The sequence below is a fragment of the Ictalurus furcatus genome, chromosome 25 (assembly GCF_023375685.1).
Source record: "Ictalurus furcatus strain D&B chromosome 25, Billie_1.0, whole genome shotgun sequence".
NCBI classification, from domain to species: Eukaryota; Metazoa; Chordata; class Actinopteri; order Siluriformes; family Ictaluridae; genus Ictalurus; species Ictalurus furcatus.
The window spans coordinates 10399409-10416391 of record NC_071279.1 but is presented as its reverse complement, the minus strand read 5'-3'; the positions used below and the strand labels follow the sequence as shown (position 1 = coordinate 10416391).

General features: G+C 41.1%; 1 protein-coding gene across 1 annotated transcript in view; it reads left to right on the top strand.

Annotated features, from left to right (window-relative positions):
* The window catches only part of dab1a (DAB adaptor protein 1a), a 378524-nt gene that overhangs the window by 286357 nt on the left and 75184 nt on the right, over positions 1 to 16983 (top strand). The gene's annotated exons all lie outside the window — the stretch shown is intronic.

Genomic DNA, 16983 nt, shown 5'->3' with positions numbered 1-16983 from the left:
AAATAGAGAAAACAGAGGAGTTATATTTTGGGCATCTAGCACAATAAAGTGTGTAGGAGTATGCAGGAGTGTGTGTGTGTGTGTGTGTGTGTGTGTGTATTTGTGTGTGGGGGGGTTTGTATGTTTCTATATCTTGGTGGGGACCAAATGAACACCTTACAGTTTTGAACTTGTGGAGATATTTGTCTCAATCCCATGAGGAACACTGCTGTATATTTATTTATAACACTAAAAGAGCAAAAATGTTTCCCTTTAGTTACTGAAGTTTATGTTAAGGTTTGAAATATATGGCATTAATTAACAGTATTAATAATTATGCAAATGGAAGGTCCTCACAAGAATAGTAAGACAAACATGTGTGTATGCATATGCCTGTGTAACAGAGAGAACCCTTGGCAGAAGAGCCAGCGAGCCTAATTAATTGTGAAGGTGGAAGAGAAAGGAGTGAATCGCCAATTCATTCATCATCTGCCAGTCAGCTTGTCGAGAGCATGGGCTGTGTGTGTGTGTGTGTGTGTGTGTGTGAGAGAGAGAGAGAGAGAGAGGGAGAGAGAGAGAGAGAGAGAGAGAGAGAGAGAGAGTTTGGCAGCTGGCTTTGCATTGCATTGCTAGTGCCTGACTGATGGGCTTTGGATGAGGGACTCATGTGGTTTGTAGAAAAGAAAAAGGAAAGGCAAAGAAACAGCTCCTTGTAATAATCTCTCTCTCTCTCTCTCTCTCTCTCTCTCTCTCTCTCCACCCACATGTCTAAGGAATCAGGACAGCTGTCTTATTAATTCCACCTACTACAGAGAAGGTCACCGTAGTGTAAACACATGCAAAGCATAAACATACACATTAAAGAGAGCCTGATAGCTGACCTAGAGGTTTTACTCTTGAGCATTACTCAAGTCCCTGCTACAGTGGCATATACTCTTCAAAAGATTTACAGTTTAGGGTCAGGAGTTTGCGACTTTGAATCCTGACAATGCCACTGCCATCTGTGAGTTTAAGTATGCGGAAGACGGTAGATGGCGAGTATGTTACCTCTGAGTGTGTTACACTGCTCTGGCATGCAGCATGAGCAACAGAAATGGCTGCCTGGATTCAAGTGTCTTCAAGGCAGGGACACCCTGGACAGGGTGCCAACCCATCACGGGGCACAGTCGCACTTTGAACTGGGGAAGTGTACCGGAGGAAACCCCCAAAGCACAGGGAGAACTCCACATACACACACAGGGCAGCGCCCAGAGGTGCGAGGCAAACGTGCTAATCACTAAGTCACATAATTACAGTTATGATTTTCCCGTTTGAATTTTAACCGACGCCAGAGTGCTGTAACTGTAGGGCTACAGCCTGAGATATTGAGCTGACATTCAGTAAAATGTTTGCTGTACATTTAAAGCTGCAGAACGGAACTTTTTTTGGTTAAAAATGGACAAAAATCAATTACTGAGCAAGGACATAAAAAAAAATCAGTGTTCAAAACGGTCTCCTTACCTTACCCCGATTCGCAACGGTGAGCCTGTAATAAGGAATTTATAAATTGAGTTGTCGGGTTGGATTTCGTGGGAAATGTCAGTTTGATGTCATCCGTCTTTGCGTCATGTCCGTAAACAGAAAGAAGAAGAGCCGGCGTGTGTGAGGGGCTGAGGATGGTGGAGTGTTTGTAGCTTGTTCTTCTTGTTCTTGCTTAGAATTTAATCTTGTCATCTAGATAGCTGCTTTTAATCTGGATCGTTGTAAACGCAGTCATCGTTGACATCCGGGGAATCAGCTGTTGTCAAAACCAAATATCCTCGAACTGCGGAGAGCCTGCAGTCAAAAAGGGAAAGCGACAGATCCCATACTAAAACGAGAATAAATATCGGCATGGCTTTTGAGAGGTGGCGGCAACTCCGATATCTGAAGGGATTGAAGACTGACGCAGAGATGGCTTTTTTCTTCTGAACAGGTTAGATATTGCAGTGGCTCAGTGGTTAGCTAGCTAACATTAGCACATTTGTTCGCTTGATTCAGCTAGGTATCGAGTTTCCTATGTTTTGCTACAGTCAGTGTGATAAATTGTACTTATTTTCTGCTAGCTTTGAGAGATAGCAATGCACCTCTACTCCAAGAAAACCGTATCTGCCGACACCTCTGTTGTCAAGTACCGAAGCTAATATACAACACATACGTATATCTCAGTGTTGCCAACTCTCGCAAGACAAACTGCAGCTTCAAAAACAAGCCCAAAACAAGCCTGATATTATCGTAGCCTGTTACGGCTTCAATGTAAACAGACTCAATAACTGAGCCTGCAGCATTTTAATCTGAAACCATTCACAGTTTGAAAAGCAAAAACAGAATTTATTTATTTTATTTAATTTTTTAAAAAATCATCAAACTGCAACAAAGCTTATAGAGAGGACAGGGACTATCCACTCATCTCTGATCACCTGCGAGCAAAATATGACTGGAGAGATGGAAAAGGACATTACATTAGCACCATAACAACTATTAGTATATGTGAGTGTTATGCTTGTTTTTTGTTATAACCTATAATAATTGTAGGAGGGAGAAATACACTACAGCGCTGATATAGTATTGTGAGGCTGTGAGCAGACAGTGTCAATGCATTGGGGAAAATAGCGGCCCTATATGTAGAAAAACGAAGTCGCTTGTCAGATTTTTCTAACAAGCAACCCTATTTTTTTTTTTTTAAACAAGCCCAAAAAAACGTGACCTGTGATTCTTTTTTTTCCCAAGCGACTTCAGAAAAAAGAAGCCCGGAGTCGCGTATTATAATTGGACTTGGAAACTCTGATAAGTATACCTCAAACTGTCTGATTCATCCGCGCAGAGGAGCAGTGCCGAAGCACAACCCACATAATAAAAGGAAGAAAAAATAAACTCCACAAGTAATTTGCAATTTTATGTTTCAAACCGAGATGGCAATAGACAGGCAGGCAAAAATTCAGTAGTGCAGCTTTAATATTTCTGTTCTTTATTTCTCTATATTACGCCTGTTAAACACAAACACATGCACCACCACCACCAACAGAAAGGTGGTTTAACTACAGTAGAAAATTTTGTTATAGTTGATGCTTCACACTTAAAAACACTCTTCTGCATTCCTAGCGATATCTACGTATTAACACTTACTGATATTCGAATATTAAAATAAGGTAGAAGGCACCATTTAATATGTATGACCGTGTTGATTTTTCTTTCCTTTGTCTACTGTCTGTTGCTAATGAATAGCACAAAAGACATGCTGCGTGCCAAATGCTTATTCTTGAACATTGTTTTTTTTTTTTTTTTAACATATTAATGTATTATCATGCATGTGTGTGTTGCTACACATGCGTCTGTGTGAGTACAATATAATGTCTGACAAATCTGGGGGGGAAAAAGGCACAGTGACTCCAGACTTCAGACAGTGATGCTTCCTGGCTGTGTTCAGCAGTGCATTAGTGCATAGTTTCTCTCTTGTAGCTATTCATCATAGCTTTAGCTTCGTCTTGCTGGGTGACTCCACGGGCAGAGAGGATGATGGGTTGCAGCCCTTTCTATCTCAAGGCCAGCTGCCTGTGGGCTCTTCTGATAGAGTTTGGAAGTCACATAATCACCCTGGCTGTGCTAATATCCCGCAGCCATTTCAGTGCATTTAGTTGGGAGACTGTCCTTAGGAGACAAGAAATGAATGCAGGAGGTCAAACTACTCTCACACACGAACGCATACACAAACAGAAGTACACACAGCCTGCTGACTCATTCATCACCCCATCTGGTGCCATCTGTCCTTAAGACAGGAAAGGTGATCATTTCCTGTGCTTTACTTTTCTTCCTTTTGTCTTTCTTTCCTCCTTCTTTTTTCTTCAGGCTTTACTCTGGTGCTAAGTAAATCTTTGTAAATCAACAGGCAAAGATCGAGAAGCAATATAATAGTTTATTATGAATCTTGATATTCATATGTAATTATTTAAATAATTTTTTTTCACCTTAATTTTTTGTCCAATATTTTTAACTAGAAGTTAGAAGCCTGTCTTGAAGCCTCTTCAACATGTATTTCTCAAATGTCCTAATCAGAATAAATAAAGTCTTGCATAAGTATTCAGACCCATACTTTTTTCCACATTTTGTAGTCTTATAACCTTGGAACTGAAATGGACGGGATTGTATGTCATGAATCTATCCCTTAATGTTGAAATGTGAGTTTGTGTATATGTGAGAAAGAGAAAGGGGATGATCAATCCAGTATACAAAATTATTTACAAATAGTAAACTAAATGGACATGTTCTGGCATGTTCAACGGGGAGAAGACTCCAGGTCAGACCAATGACTAGATGGAGACATTATATCTCGTTTGGCCTGGGAGCACCGGGGTATCCCTGTGGAAGAGCTGGAGGCTAGAGAAAGGGAGGTCTGGACGTCTCTGTTTAGACTGATGCTCCCGTGACCCAGACCCGGATAGATGGAAGAAAATGTATGGATAGAAAACTAAAACCTATTTTAAAAACTTTTTTTAATGCTATTCATCAATATTCTATATCCAATCTGACAGGGATTGAGCAAATTTGTGAAAAAGAATTGGTTAAAAAAAAACAGGATCCAGATGTGTAAAGCTCATAATAACATTTGTTGGGCCTTGCTTCCGTTGTGTTGTGGCTTGATTCCCTTGTGTTCTTAACTTGTGCTTGCTTTTTAAATTCTGTTGTGTTGTGGCACGATTCCTTTGTGTTGTGCACTACTGGGCCACCGTACTATGCACTGTGTAAAATAAAATTCCATTAACAGCCCGTTAACAACCATGTGATTTGGCCAAAATGTTGCGTAACTGTGTATTTCAAAAGACATAATGTAAGGCAACTAGATAAACCATGGAATCCAAAAAAGATAAAAATATTATGAAAATTCTCTTGTGGAAGTAATATTCAAAGAGTAAAATTCACTCTGGCAGCACTAATGTGTACATACGGCAATGTGTTAATCTGCAAGCCTCTGTGTCACACTGTATTTGTTAACGCCTCTTCAACACCTTTTCTGAATCAATTTGTAAAGCAGTTTTCTCAGCCCATTATAGTGTTGTTCCCATCATCGGGCCCCTCGGAGCCCACCTGTTCTCTTCATGTTGACTGCTTGCGCTTCTCACACTGGATTGTGTGCAGTGGCATCCGTCTAGAGTCACGCCTTCCTGTTCTGGAGTCGGTCTACCAGACATCACTCTTTCTTCATTCTTCATTGCTCTTTAGAGATTGTAGACATTAATTGTGAGGGGAACGTTTAAATGGATGGCATCAAGTAGTGGATACTGTGTGCTGAAATGTAAAGGGAGACAGCAGTTAGGTAGTGTATGTGTGTGTGACCATGTTATAAAGAGAATCAACTTTGAACTGCTTGAAAGTTTAGTTTGAACTGCTTAGTTTAAAGAGAGCCATGCCATCCCTTAATCAAATCCTAATCTTATTCATTTAAAAGGTTCTCTTACCTTAAGCATCTTCCACTGAAGTGGATTACAATCTATGCATAAAATTGACCAGTTGGTGGTGTCTTGCTTAAGATCTGAACAACACCTCTTTGGTAGTGTATTCACAGCTTTTTGGTGGCTTGTTTGAGAACTTGTCACTCATCAGGTCATCTTGGATGGCAGGTCATCACGTAAAGCTGAACCCCAGCAAGACTATATAGTCTATAGCTATGTTCATGGAAATCATCCTCATGCATCCATCTTTCTGTCACCTTCACAGACTCCCTTTGGATGATTAGTTTATGTTCTCTGTACGTGTTGCAAGCCTTACTCAGGCATACAAGTTCATCCTGGACAGCATCACAAGGATTCAACCATTTCTCTCCAAGGCACCTGCTTGTTGAGTCACCTTCTTGAGATTTGACTACTGCCGGTCACTCTTGGCTGGTTGCCCCACACATGTCACTAGGTCCTTGCAATTAATCCAGAATGCACCTGCCTGACGTTCTGTGATCTTCATTAGATTTTACATCCTGATGCCTGTAAAAAAAAAAAAAAAAAAAAAAAAGTTTTAAAAAGATGACATAAGAATTGCATCAAGACTCTTCTCTGTACTTGCACCCAAGTGGTAGAATAAATTCCCCCTGGTTGTCTAAACAGATGAAGCCCTTGCTGTTAAGTGCAGACTGAAGACCCATTTCTTCAGTAAGCAACTGTAAGCAAACACTAAATATGCACGTAGAACCCCGTTTTGTGTGTGTGTGGAGGAAGACTCGGGAGGCAGGCAGAATGTCAGCAGAGCTCAGGGCTCATGTTTATTTTCACCGCACTTTTCAGTGCACATTCGAAAACTCAACAAAAAGGGACAAATATGATGTAGGTGACTTCAGATTGTAGTTTTGGAGACTTTCTGACCCCAAGACGCAGCTAACTTCTGCAATTCTCCAGCTGTGATATTTGGAGATTTTTGTCCCCTCGAACCATCCTCTGTACAGTGCGTTGAGACGATATAGACACACGTCCAATTCCAGTTTGAGTCACAATGTTTCCAATTTCTTAATTCTTAACTGGAATTCTTAATTATTGCCCTGATGGTGGAAATGGGCATTTTCAATGCTTGTGCTATTTTCTTATAGCCACTTCCTATTTTGTGAAGCTCAACAACCTTTTGCAGCACATCACAGCTATATTCTTTGGTCTTACCCATTGTTATGAATCATTAAGGTAATTTGGCCTTTGTATTACCTCATATTTATACCCCTGTCAAACAGGAAGTCATGGTTGAACAATTTCCTGTTCCTAGTCACCCAGGTGTAGTAAAAAGTTTTTTAAATATCAGTGGGAATATACTTCAAATATATTTTTCTCATATGAATTCATAGGGGTGGCAATAATTGTTGCACACCTATATATAAAACAAAAAAAATTTTTTTAATAAACCTGTGTTTTGTTTGCAGTTGTTTGATAGCTGTGAGAGCAGAGTATTTTTGTGAATTTCTTTGAACAAAAGATCAAATGGTTAAACAATAAAGACAATTTTTCATAGTCTTCCTTGCTCATATTTACCAAGGGTGCCTATATATATGTATATATATATATATATACTCTTGTTTCTGAGGCATGCAAGGTTAATATGTCATGTCATTCTCACTCTGCACAGCACTACACTGATTAATTATTAATCCTACTAAGTGTTGATTTATTGTATCAATAAAAACATGAAACTATGCAGTGAAGGCAATCCTCAGGACTGACAAAAAGAAATGGGTCCAAAGTCTTAGAACACTTTTTTTTAAAACTGCAGAAGGTTGTTTATTTCGTTTGTAACAGTATAGTTCCAATACTTCTTGTGTGATGAATGTGGCTAAAGACATTGCTGGGTTCAGTAACTGGCTGTGCTGTTCTCTGGAGTTGGTATAGGTGGTGTGTGTAACTCTTGGCAGGAGTAACAACCTAATTTGCCAATATGTTAGCCCCCCCATCTCAGGAGATGAGTTGGCGGCAGGTGTGGGAGCAGGGCAGCAGCAGGATAGAGAGGATTATGGGAATGGCGCTCAGGGGACAGAAATGATGAGTTCATTCTGACCCCAGTGTCAGCAGTGTCTCCTGAGAAGAGCTCCTACACACTTTTGAGTGTACTTAAAGACGGGCTTTTTGGCTGTTTGGAACTGGCACTCAAGAGTATTAGCGTTTGTGTTCAAGGCACCCAAACTGTATGGGAATGTGTGTATTATAATTGTACTGCAGCAACACGGTGTGGACACGCTCCATATCTTTAGACAATTAATGCAAGATTAAAACAAAACATTAAATAACATTCACATGTTTTTTTTTTTTTTTTGCCGTTGCTTGTGGCTACATTCTTAATTAATGTCAGTGGTTATTAATGCACATAGCTAACTAGCTGTCATACATTTGGCATAAATTATGCTAGGTACCATATTTTAGCTTGGTTAATAACATTTACAAAGGCAAATCATGTGTAAGGAGATTATTATATAATTTTAAAAAAATATTTATGAAAGGAGTTTCAGCTGTGAGTATGTTGTAAAGGTAAGAGATTATACTTATATTGTATATTATTATATATATCATATATTTTCTGCCACAGGAGAGTTTTCAGGACAGAGCACTTTACACTTCCCTATTTCTCAATAACATGATAAGCTGCATTTGTTTTTGTTTCTTTAACTTGAAGAAAGAGAGAGAAAATAGAGTGGCTGGTCAGAGAGCCAGAGTTTATACGGTAATTTAAGTGATATCAGGAACTTACTTATGGATTATCTCACAGATAGTTTGGAGACGGATGTAGGCACAGAGTCTTTTTTTTTAATTATAGAACACACAAGATCAAGGACTAGGGCTATGTAACGTAAACACATCTGGCAGATGAACATTAAATGTTACTATAAATGAATAAAACATGACGTGAAAAAATTATGCGACCAAATTATAAATTGTAATTGTTGACGAAGTGCAGGGTGTGCTTTATAGCAGTGGTTCTCAACCCGGGGTGAGATAGGAAGGGGGGCGCAAATTGTTTTTAGAAAAAAAACACAGACAGGGCATCATTTGGGTTCTTGGTGTATTTTATTGCTTTTCAAATAGAATGTGCATAAATGAAAAACTCTGCGTTCCCTCTCCCTCTGTGTTTTGTTTTTGCTGGGGAGAGGTGGAGCTTAGCCTGCCTTTTATCTAGCTGTCAGTGCAGACCAGTGTTGCCAACTTGGAGACTTTTCAGATCCCTTTAGCGACTTTTTAGCAACAAAAAAAGAGTACCTAGTAACAAATCTAGTGACTTTTTGGACAAACCTGAGCAACTTTCCAAATCAGTGTCCCACTGATTGATTTAACAATGTCATGGATAACGAGACGTGCCCTTCGTCCCAATTTACATCATTCGTATGCGAATGTTTGTAGAACGTAAGACGAATGGAATGTTTTACATGTAAAATAGTCCACGTTATTACAGCCTAGTTCTCTTGTTCAATGTAGTTATAGTGTTCAGAAACATTTTTGATCATTCATGTTCCATACCTGTCCGTTATATAGTTTTATAAAAGTCATAAAGTTGTACAAATAATTTAAAAAAGTACAAAAGAAAGAATATCTATCTATCTATCTATCAAAACAGATTATAGATTAGGTTATATATATATATATATATATATATATATATATATATATATATATATATAGATAGATAGATAGATAGATAGATAGATAGATATATAGGTAGATAGATAGATTTTATATAGAATAGATAATCATTATACCTGGTCTCCTCCAATATGGGGGGGGAATCACATGATAGGGGAGGCTTGTTGGGGGCTTTAGTTCAAAAGGTTGAGAAGTTCTGGTTTATAGTATTTGGAAAATGATCAACCTCAGGGTGGTAACACACTGCTCTATGTACTGGCACACTGACTTACCACTGATTGTAGAATAGACAGACAGAAAGTGTGAGTTCCTGTGTGAACATTTGAGGGGAAAATCAGACTTATCCTACAAAGTTGTCTATCACGCTAGGCAGTGATCTACTACGACAAGAGTGCATGCAAAACAGACCTCACATGAAGGCAATGCTACTGTCATCAAGAACCCAAACTTCTAACATTTTAAGTGATTTGCAAAACCAGTGATGCTCAACATTTTGTCAAAGCGTATTATTTGACATTTTCAGCATGATTTGAGACGCTCCACACTGGCACTCCTGTCATGAAGCTAACAGCAGTAGACGCTACGGTAAAAGGTTTGTCATACACAGGATGTGTTTTTTCAGCTGTCACAGCCTGTCATCTTGTTTTGCCTGGTGCTCTGAGAGTTCCCTCTGAAAGGGTTGTCGGATTATTTAAAACATAACCTCTTGAAAATATTATCCCTTAGCAGTAGTGTCTGCATTATCCTTAACTTTTATCCACCCCATAGTACACTCAGAAGTGTCTGTGCTGTAGTCAGTCTCTCTCCCACCATTGTGTGAGTGTGTGTGTGTGTGTGTGTGTGTGTATCAGCATGAGTACTGTGTATTTGATGAACACTGTGGTCTTGCAGGCATCTGCACATGGCTAACTTTAGAATGACTAAACAGCCTACCCTAATGGAGATAACTAGAAGCGTCATCATCATTATCCTAACCTTAGCGTAGCTTAATATGACTTTGTACTCCAAAGGTCGCATACGCAAGCCTGTGAGTTGTCACTAGGGTTACACCGCCTGAGGAACTCAAACATCAGCCTCAATTTTCAGACCAGTTTCGCGTTGCATGAAATTCTTTCCTTGGATCAGGCTTTAAGAAGGCTGACTGCTAGTTTAGCATGCTTTTGAGCTGTCTGTCTTTCATCCTTGTCACTGCCACTGCAGACTTGGGACAAAAGTTGCCTGCTTTAAACAAATGCCGCGATACATTCCACCTCAATATTCCACAGCAAAGAAAATCAGAGCGTGGCATCGATTCTGACCCATCAGGTAACTTTTAAGCCTCTGTGTTGTCAGTAACTGCTGTGAGTTCTTATTTAGAAGGCTAACTGCTCAGGGAATGTGTGCTTAGGTCCAAAGCCCATTGACAGGCACACAAGCCTATGTGTAGCAAATAAAGGTCAGTCTGCGGATGCTAGTCATACCCTTTAAGCCTGAATAACCTGCCATTGATTTTTACCACATGCTGTATGAATGGCTCTCCAGAGAGTACTTTTTATTTATTTATTTATTTATTTAGTATTTTTTAAATCTAGCGGTGCCTAGCAGCTGTCAAAAGAACTCAGAGTGAAATGCAGTGAAAGTCTGATGACTGCCAGCAAGTTAAAGGACTCTAAAGGGGCTAGTTTATGAGTAACTACTGATTAGGTTCTTGAAATGCATAAATGAGCTGCTCTCTTTTGTACTGTAGTCATTGTTTATTTTTGGCTTTGTATTAGCACTTACATTTACATTTATGGCATTTGGCAGATGCCCTTATCCAGAGCGTTCCACATGGAGAGGTCATATGGTCAACCTGGGAATTGGAGTAGGATTTATTTATTATAGAGAGGCAGAAACAAGAACTAACCATCAAAGCATAACCTGAGAACCTACAATCTACTGTCATAACACACATAACAAGTTCAAACTTAATGGAAACATCCCGAGCGGCTTACATATTCATTTTTATAATGAGTTGAAATGTTGTTCTTACATCATCCATGATGCTGTTTGTTTACCTGCTCTTAGTTGCGCCAGTAGAAATGACTCCGTGCTTCATCTCTCACTTGAGAGATCGATGCAGCAGCGCTTTAATCGTTTATGCTGTCCAGCTCTCTCGCTTCCTCATCTGCTCACTCTGATTAAACACATAAGGTTCTAAAGCTTCAACTTTCATGCTAATGAAATTGGCACATCAACGCCATCATGCTAGTCATCTCATAGATCATTATCTAACTGAGTTGAATTATCTCAGCGCAGATGTGTCGCAAGGCTGCATTGCATTCTGGAACTTTGAGTTCAATGCTCAACTTGACTATCATCACTTATGTTTGAGACCATTGTATTTTGTTCTCGTATTAAACATTCGTGTGCTAGTACTGTCTGTGTGTGACATCTGCATGGCAGACAACCACTAACTTGACATGGGTGTAATGGAAATACAGCAACAGCCAACCAAGTAGCACCACTCAATATTTCAATATAAACATATTTAAAGTGTTTAAGGATGGAGGAAGTTAGTACTCTGGGGTGGGGGTTTAAATCCCATGTTTGCATGTTCTCCCCGTGCCTCTGGGGTTTCCTACGGGTACTCCAGTTTCCTCCCCCAGTCCAAAGACATGGGTTGTAGGCTGATTGGCATTCCCAAATTGGCCATGGTGTGTGAATGTGTGCGCGATTGTTCCCTGGGATAGGCTCCATGCTCCCCACAACCCTGTGTAGGATAAGCGGTACAGAAAATGGATGGATGGATGGATGGAGGGATAGAATAGGGAATCTGCAATACACATGCTGAGGCACAGCCTACTGCATGCTGCATGGTGGTCAGTTTGTAAGGCTTATGAATCATGATGTGGGGTTCTTTGTATAGCATTGTCTGTGCTGGATTATGTCTCCACTGAATCAGTCCAGGGTGACAAAAATGCTACTTATGCAAATACAACAACTGTTATGAAGCTATAAAAGTTTAATGCATAACACCTGAGGTTGCAGCTTTTTAAGAGCCAGCTATACCCAGGAGGGCATGAATCAAACAAGTCTTAAAAAACACATAAATGCTCACACTCACAAACACAAACACACACTCTCTCTCTCTCTCTCTCTCTCTCTCTCACACACACACACACTTTACTGCTCAGTATTAGTTCCTTCTCATTTGATTTGAGTTGCAAAAACATCCCTATAGGCCAGAAGCTACTGTTTGGTCCTGGTAATGAAAATTGTTTATGCTCCCTTTGGCCTGTGTTAAAAATTTTTGTTGCACGATGGCTTAGGGTTAGCATGTTTGCCTCGCACCTCCAGCGTTGGGGGTTTGAATCCTGCCTCTGCCCTGCATGAGTGGAGTTTGCGTGTTCTCCCTGTGCTTTGCGGGTTTCCTCCCCTAGTCCAAAGACATGCGTTGTAGGCTGATGGCATTTCCAAATTGTCCATAGTATATGAGTGTGTGCGGTGTGACTGGGCCCTACTATAGACTTCCTGTCAGATCAGACCAGTCTGGTCATTCTCCTCTGGTCTCTCACATCAATAAGGTGTTTCAGCCTGCAGAGCCTCCACTCACAGGATGTTTTTTGTTTTTTGCACCATTCTGTGTAAACTCTTGAGACTGTTGTGTGTGAAAATCCCCAGGAGTATCCATACCATGATCAAAGTCACAGAGATCATGCTTTTTCTTCATTCTGAAAAAGATAATGCATATTTTTGCCAATGCTGTTGCCAATTAACCTCCAGCTGTTTCTTTTTAGTAATACTTACTTTTCCAGCCTTATGTTGCCCCCGTCCCAACCTTTTTGAGACGTGTTGCGGCCATCAAATTAAAAATTACCTTAGTTTTTTCTTAAAATGGTACATTTACTCAGTTTAAACATGTGATATGTCTTCTATGTTCTACTGTGAATAACATATGGGGTTATGAGATTTGCAAATCATTGCATTCTGTTTTATTTACGTTTTACACAGTGTCCCAACTTTTTTGGAATTGGGGTTGTGTGTGTGTATATGGTGTAGAATGAAGAGAAAGAGGGAGAGAAAAACAGCGAGAGGAGCCTCGTTAAGTCCTTAAATGAGAACAGAGATGCCTTTTCTTTTTCTGTGATGCACATGGTTGAGTATTCATAGAAGCTCTGCAAACCATCGATCGAGACATGGCCTCTCTGACAGCATGCTATTAAAGCGAGCTAGCATATCGTAGCACATACCAGCACTGAGGAGAAAACCTGCTATTACTGAACCAAAAACACACTCCAGGTACATCCATAGCTGCTTCTATAATGATCACCAGAAATTCGCTTGACTATGCATGCAAGCAGCATGAGCCTAAAATAATGAAGTGCTGTCCTGTTGTGCTTTCACCACTGATAATTTAGCTTCAAATGGCTTCTCTGAGAACAAGGCGGAAAATAATAAAATAAAAACAGCCTTTCAGGTTCATGCTGGTGGTGGTTTGAGTCTCCTTTAGAGCAAATATGTGCGCTCACGTGTTCCGTGATGGGAACGTGTGCACAGACAGGCTGGGCTCATTAAAACACAATCTAACAATGTTCTACAGATTCACACAGTGTGAGCCAAAATGAATTGGTGATACTTTATGTAAGACCGATGTCCCAATCGTTTAGTTTTGCTTGTAGTGTTTGAGCATGGGTATGTGTTTGGCAGGTAGTTTTCAATATGTCGAAATGCACTATGGCTTCACAGAGTGGAAAAATGTGAAGTATGTAGGAAACCTTTATGGAAGAAGAAGCCCAGAAGAACAGACAGAGATTGATGCTGGAAAAAGCACCTCCAGGACTGGGGGTTCAGTTTCTGCCTTTGCCCTCCGTGCACGGAGTTTGCATGTTCTCCTTGTGCCTCAGGGGTTTCCCCAGGGTACTGTGGTTTCCTCCCCCAGTCCAAAGACATGCGCTGTAGGCTGATTGGCATCTCTAAATTGTCCGTAGTGTGTGAATGAGTGAGTGTGTGATTGTGCCCTGTGATGGGTTGGCATTCCATCCAGGGTGTTCCCCACCACATGCCCCGAGTTCCCTGGGGTAGGCTCCAGGCTCCCTGTGACCCTGTGTAGGATAAGCAGTACAGAAAATGGATGGATGGATGTTATATCTACAATCTAACAGATAAGCTTGGATTTAAAAGGTTGTATCTTGTATCCAGTCATCATCCAAGATAAATATAGGCTGAATGTAGCTGCTGTTGTCAATCAACATCCATTGTCTATTACCAGAAGAGAGCAGAGTGGAAGTGTCAGTATGGCGTGCTGGAGAAGAAATGCTTTATGCATGCATGCATGCATGCGTGGTCCATTTAATAAATGCAAGTCTACACAATACTCTACTGTAATTGCTGGTGGATGTAAACCTTCTGGCACATTCTAAAGTATTCATCACAGCAGAAAGCTAATATTGTAGCTAATGTCAGATTATACCAAGCAATACAAAGACAGCCAAGTTGGGAATGACAAATTGTGTGTAGGGGTCCACTCACTGGTCCAACGACAGTATACATTGACGTGGTAGAAGGATCCCTGCATGTTTCTCTCTTTTTGAAGTGATGTGAATACATTTAGATTATTAAATTTGTCATTCCAATTCTGTTTGACTCTCTGTTTGACACCAAATGGTGTCGTTTGTGATGACCATTTGATGTTTGTGGAAGGATGTACCTTATTTACATACAGGAGGTAATTTGAGTGAGGGACCCTGGGAGGGTGTGCCTTTAACGGCGTGCAATATTTTTATTTGAACTGCTGTTGAGGGAATGAGACCATATTTTCCAGTTGCACTGAGACCTTTTGTATAATATAGCAAACATGTATGGTCAACATCTTATTCGCATTAAAACATGTTATGTAATGCATATAGACCTTAGGTGTGTTTAAAGTGATCTTGACACAGAGAGAGAAGGGTGTGAGGAGAGGAAGGAGGAAACAATGTAGTGACGATCTCCTAGTCTCCAGCTTTATCTTGCTCAGTGTTGATAGGATGGACCCTACCCATGTTGGGGATAGAAACGCCCTTATTGTCGTAGAATCCCACATAATCCCTAGAAAAGTTGTCCTCTGCACGGGAGAAAGCATACTTTTCTTGAGGTTCAACCAGGAAATAATGACTGTAAAAACCTCCCTCAGTTCTATGACTCCTTTGTCCAAGAGGGATCTTCCTTCCTGCCTAACGTCGGGCTCTGCTCTGTGCTGACTACTGTGGTGAGCACACGTCTGAACCAGGGGGGTCGAGCTCTGAACTGGACCTGGTAACCCTTTTCTATGGTAGACAGACCCCATGGAGACACATTTGGCAGTAGTTTCCACACTGCCAGATGGTCTTTTAGTAATGTTAACTCTACCACATTCTGTTGGAGGGAAAGCATCAGATTTTCGTTGCCCTGTGACAGCTCGCTGACCAGAGAAGATTGAAAACTTGGGACAGCCTTAGAAGGCCCTACAGTAGTAATGGTAGTAATAGTAATGGTCCATGGTGGGAGGCGGGCTGCCGTTCTGTGCCTCCCTCGCACTAGCGCTGGCCCGGGCTCCACTTGTGGGTGCCCGGGTGAACTCGACACGACGGGGAAGGAACTGGCTGAATGCCACCATATATCGAGCTCATTCAGCAGGTTTGCTTGGTAGGCCTGTAACACTGACATTGTATGCAGTAGCCCACAAGCGAGACATAGGCCTTTCCCACCAACGCCGAGGTGGCATTTCATGGCTTGGATGGCAAAGCTGACCCTGTCATCGATGGAGAGAGGTGGCTCACAAGCGCCTCCTCCACTTTCGGCCTAGCTAAATAGCTGTGCCGTTCATTCCCCACGATGGCCGAATAATCCGACGTTGCGGGGTTATAAATACGGCTAGTGTATGGTTTTCCCCAGAAGCGTGATATTATTTCATCATGCATTACTGGAGAAAATGGGAGTTTTCTGCAGTGTGAGGGAGATTTACTTTCACTGGGGACAAAGCGCTTGTCCAGCCTTCTATGAGCCACTTCCTCTTCCCTGGGCCAGTCTAGATTAAGTTTTTCAACTGCCTTAGGAATCACTTAAAGCAGCTATTTATATGCCTGAGAGCTGCTCTCCATTTTTGGTGCAACCACCCCCCCACCCCTCCCCACCGGCTTCTTGAAGTCAGAGAGGGTTTTTTTCAGCGGCTGGCCCAGATCTGCGAGGCTCTGAAACAACACTCCTTTTGGCCAAGAAGAGAGCGAGCCGCGAGCGGAGCTGCCTTACTCTAAGGTGTTCACAATGCACGATAAACAGTCAGACCTCTCGAGGGCTGCCCTGGCGTGCTCCACCACTAGACACTTCACACAGACAGTGTGTCCGTGCCCCCGTGAGGAAACGGGAGCAAGGCGTGACACACTTCCTGAATTCTCTCTCACTCATACTTTTCTCTCTCTCTCTCTCTTTTTTTTAAAGGGACAGAAAAGATATTTTTCTTATTTTTTTTTTAAAGATAGAGGAGAAATGAAGAGGCTTTTTTTTGAGCATAACACAAATGACCGACATGCCATCTCGCTGAAGATAATAAGACTGAAGGCGTGGTTCTCAGGTGCAGTTTTTATATCCCGCAACGCGCTTAATTGCCATGTCACCTGATCACGGCAGGCCTATAACTAGGCATGATGTTATACAAGCTTCAGATACTGGTCACGTGTAAGGGTGCTTCCCACAGCATGAAGCTCATGCAATGTTGAGTTCCCTTTGAAAGGGAACTGCATGTCTTCAAAGCTGCAAAAAACTATTTCAATATTTCATGAGGATTTTTAAAAATATGTTTTATAATTCAATCCAAACTACTTCATTAGATGACATCCGGTCCTAATACAACTGATACCAGAAAGCAGTTGCATATCCTTTCTGCGCTTCTGTTTGTTCACAAATGTGTTCACAAAAT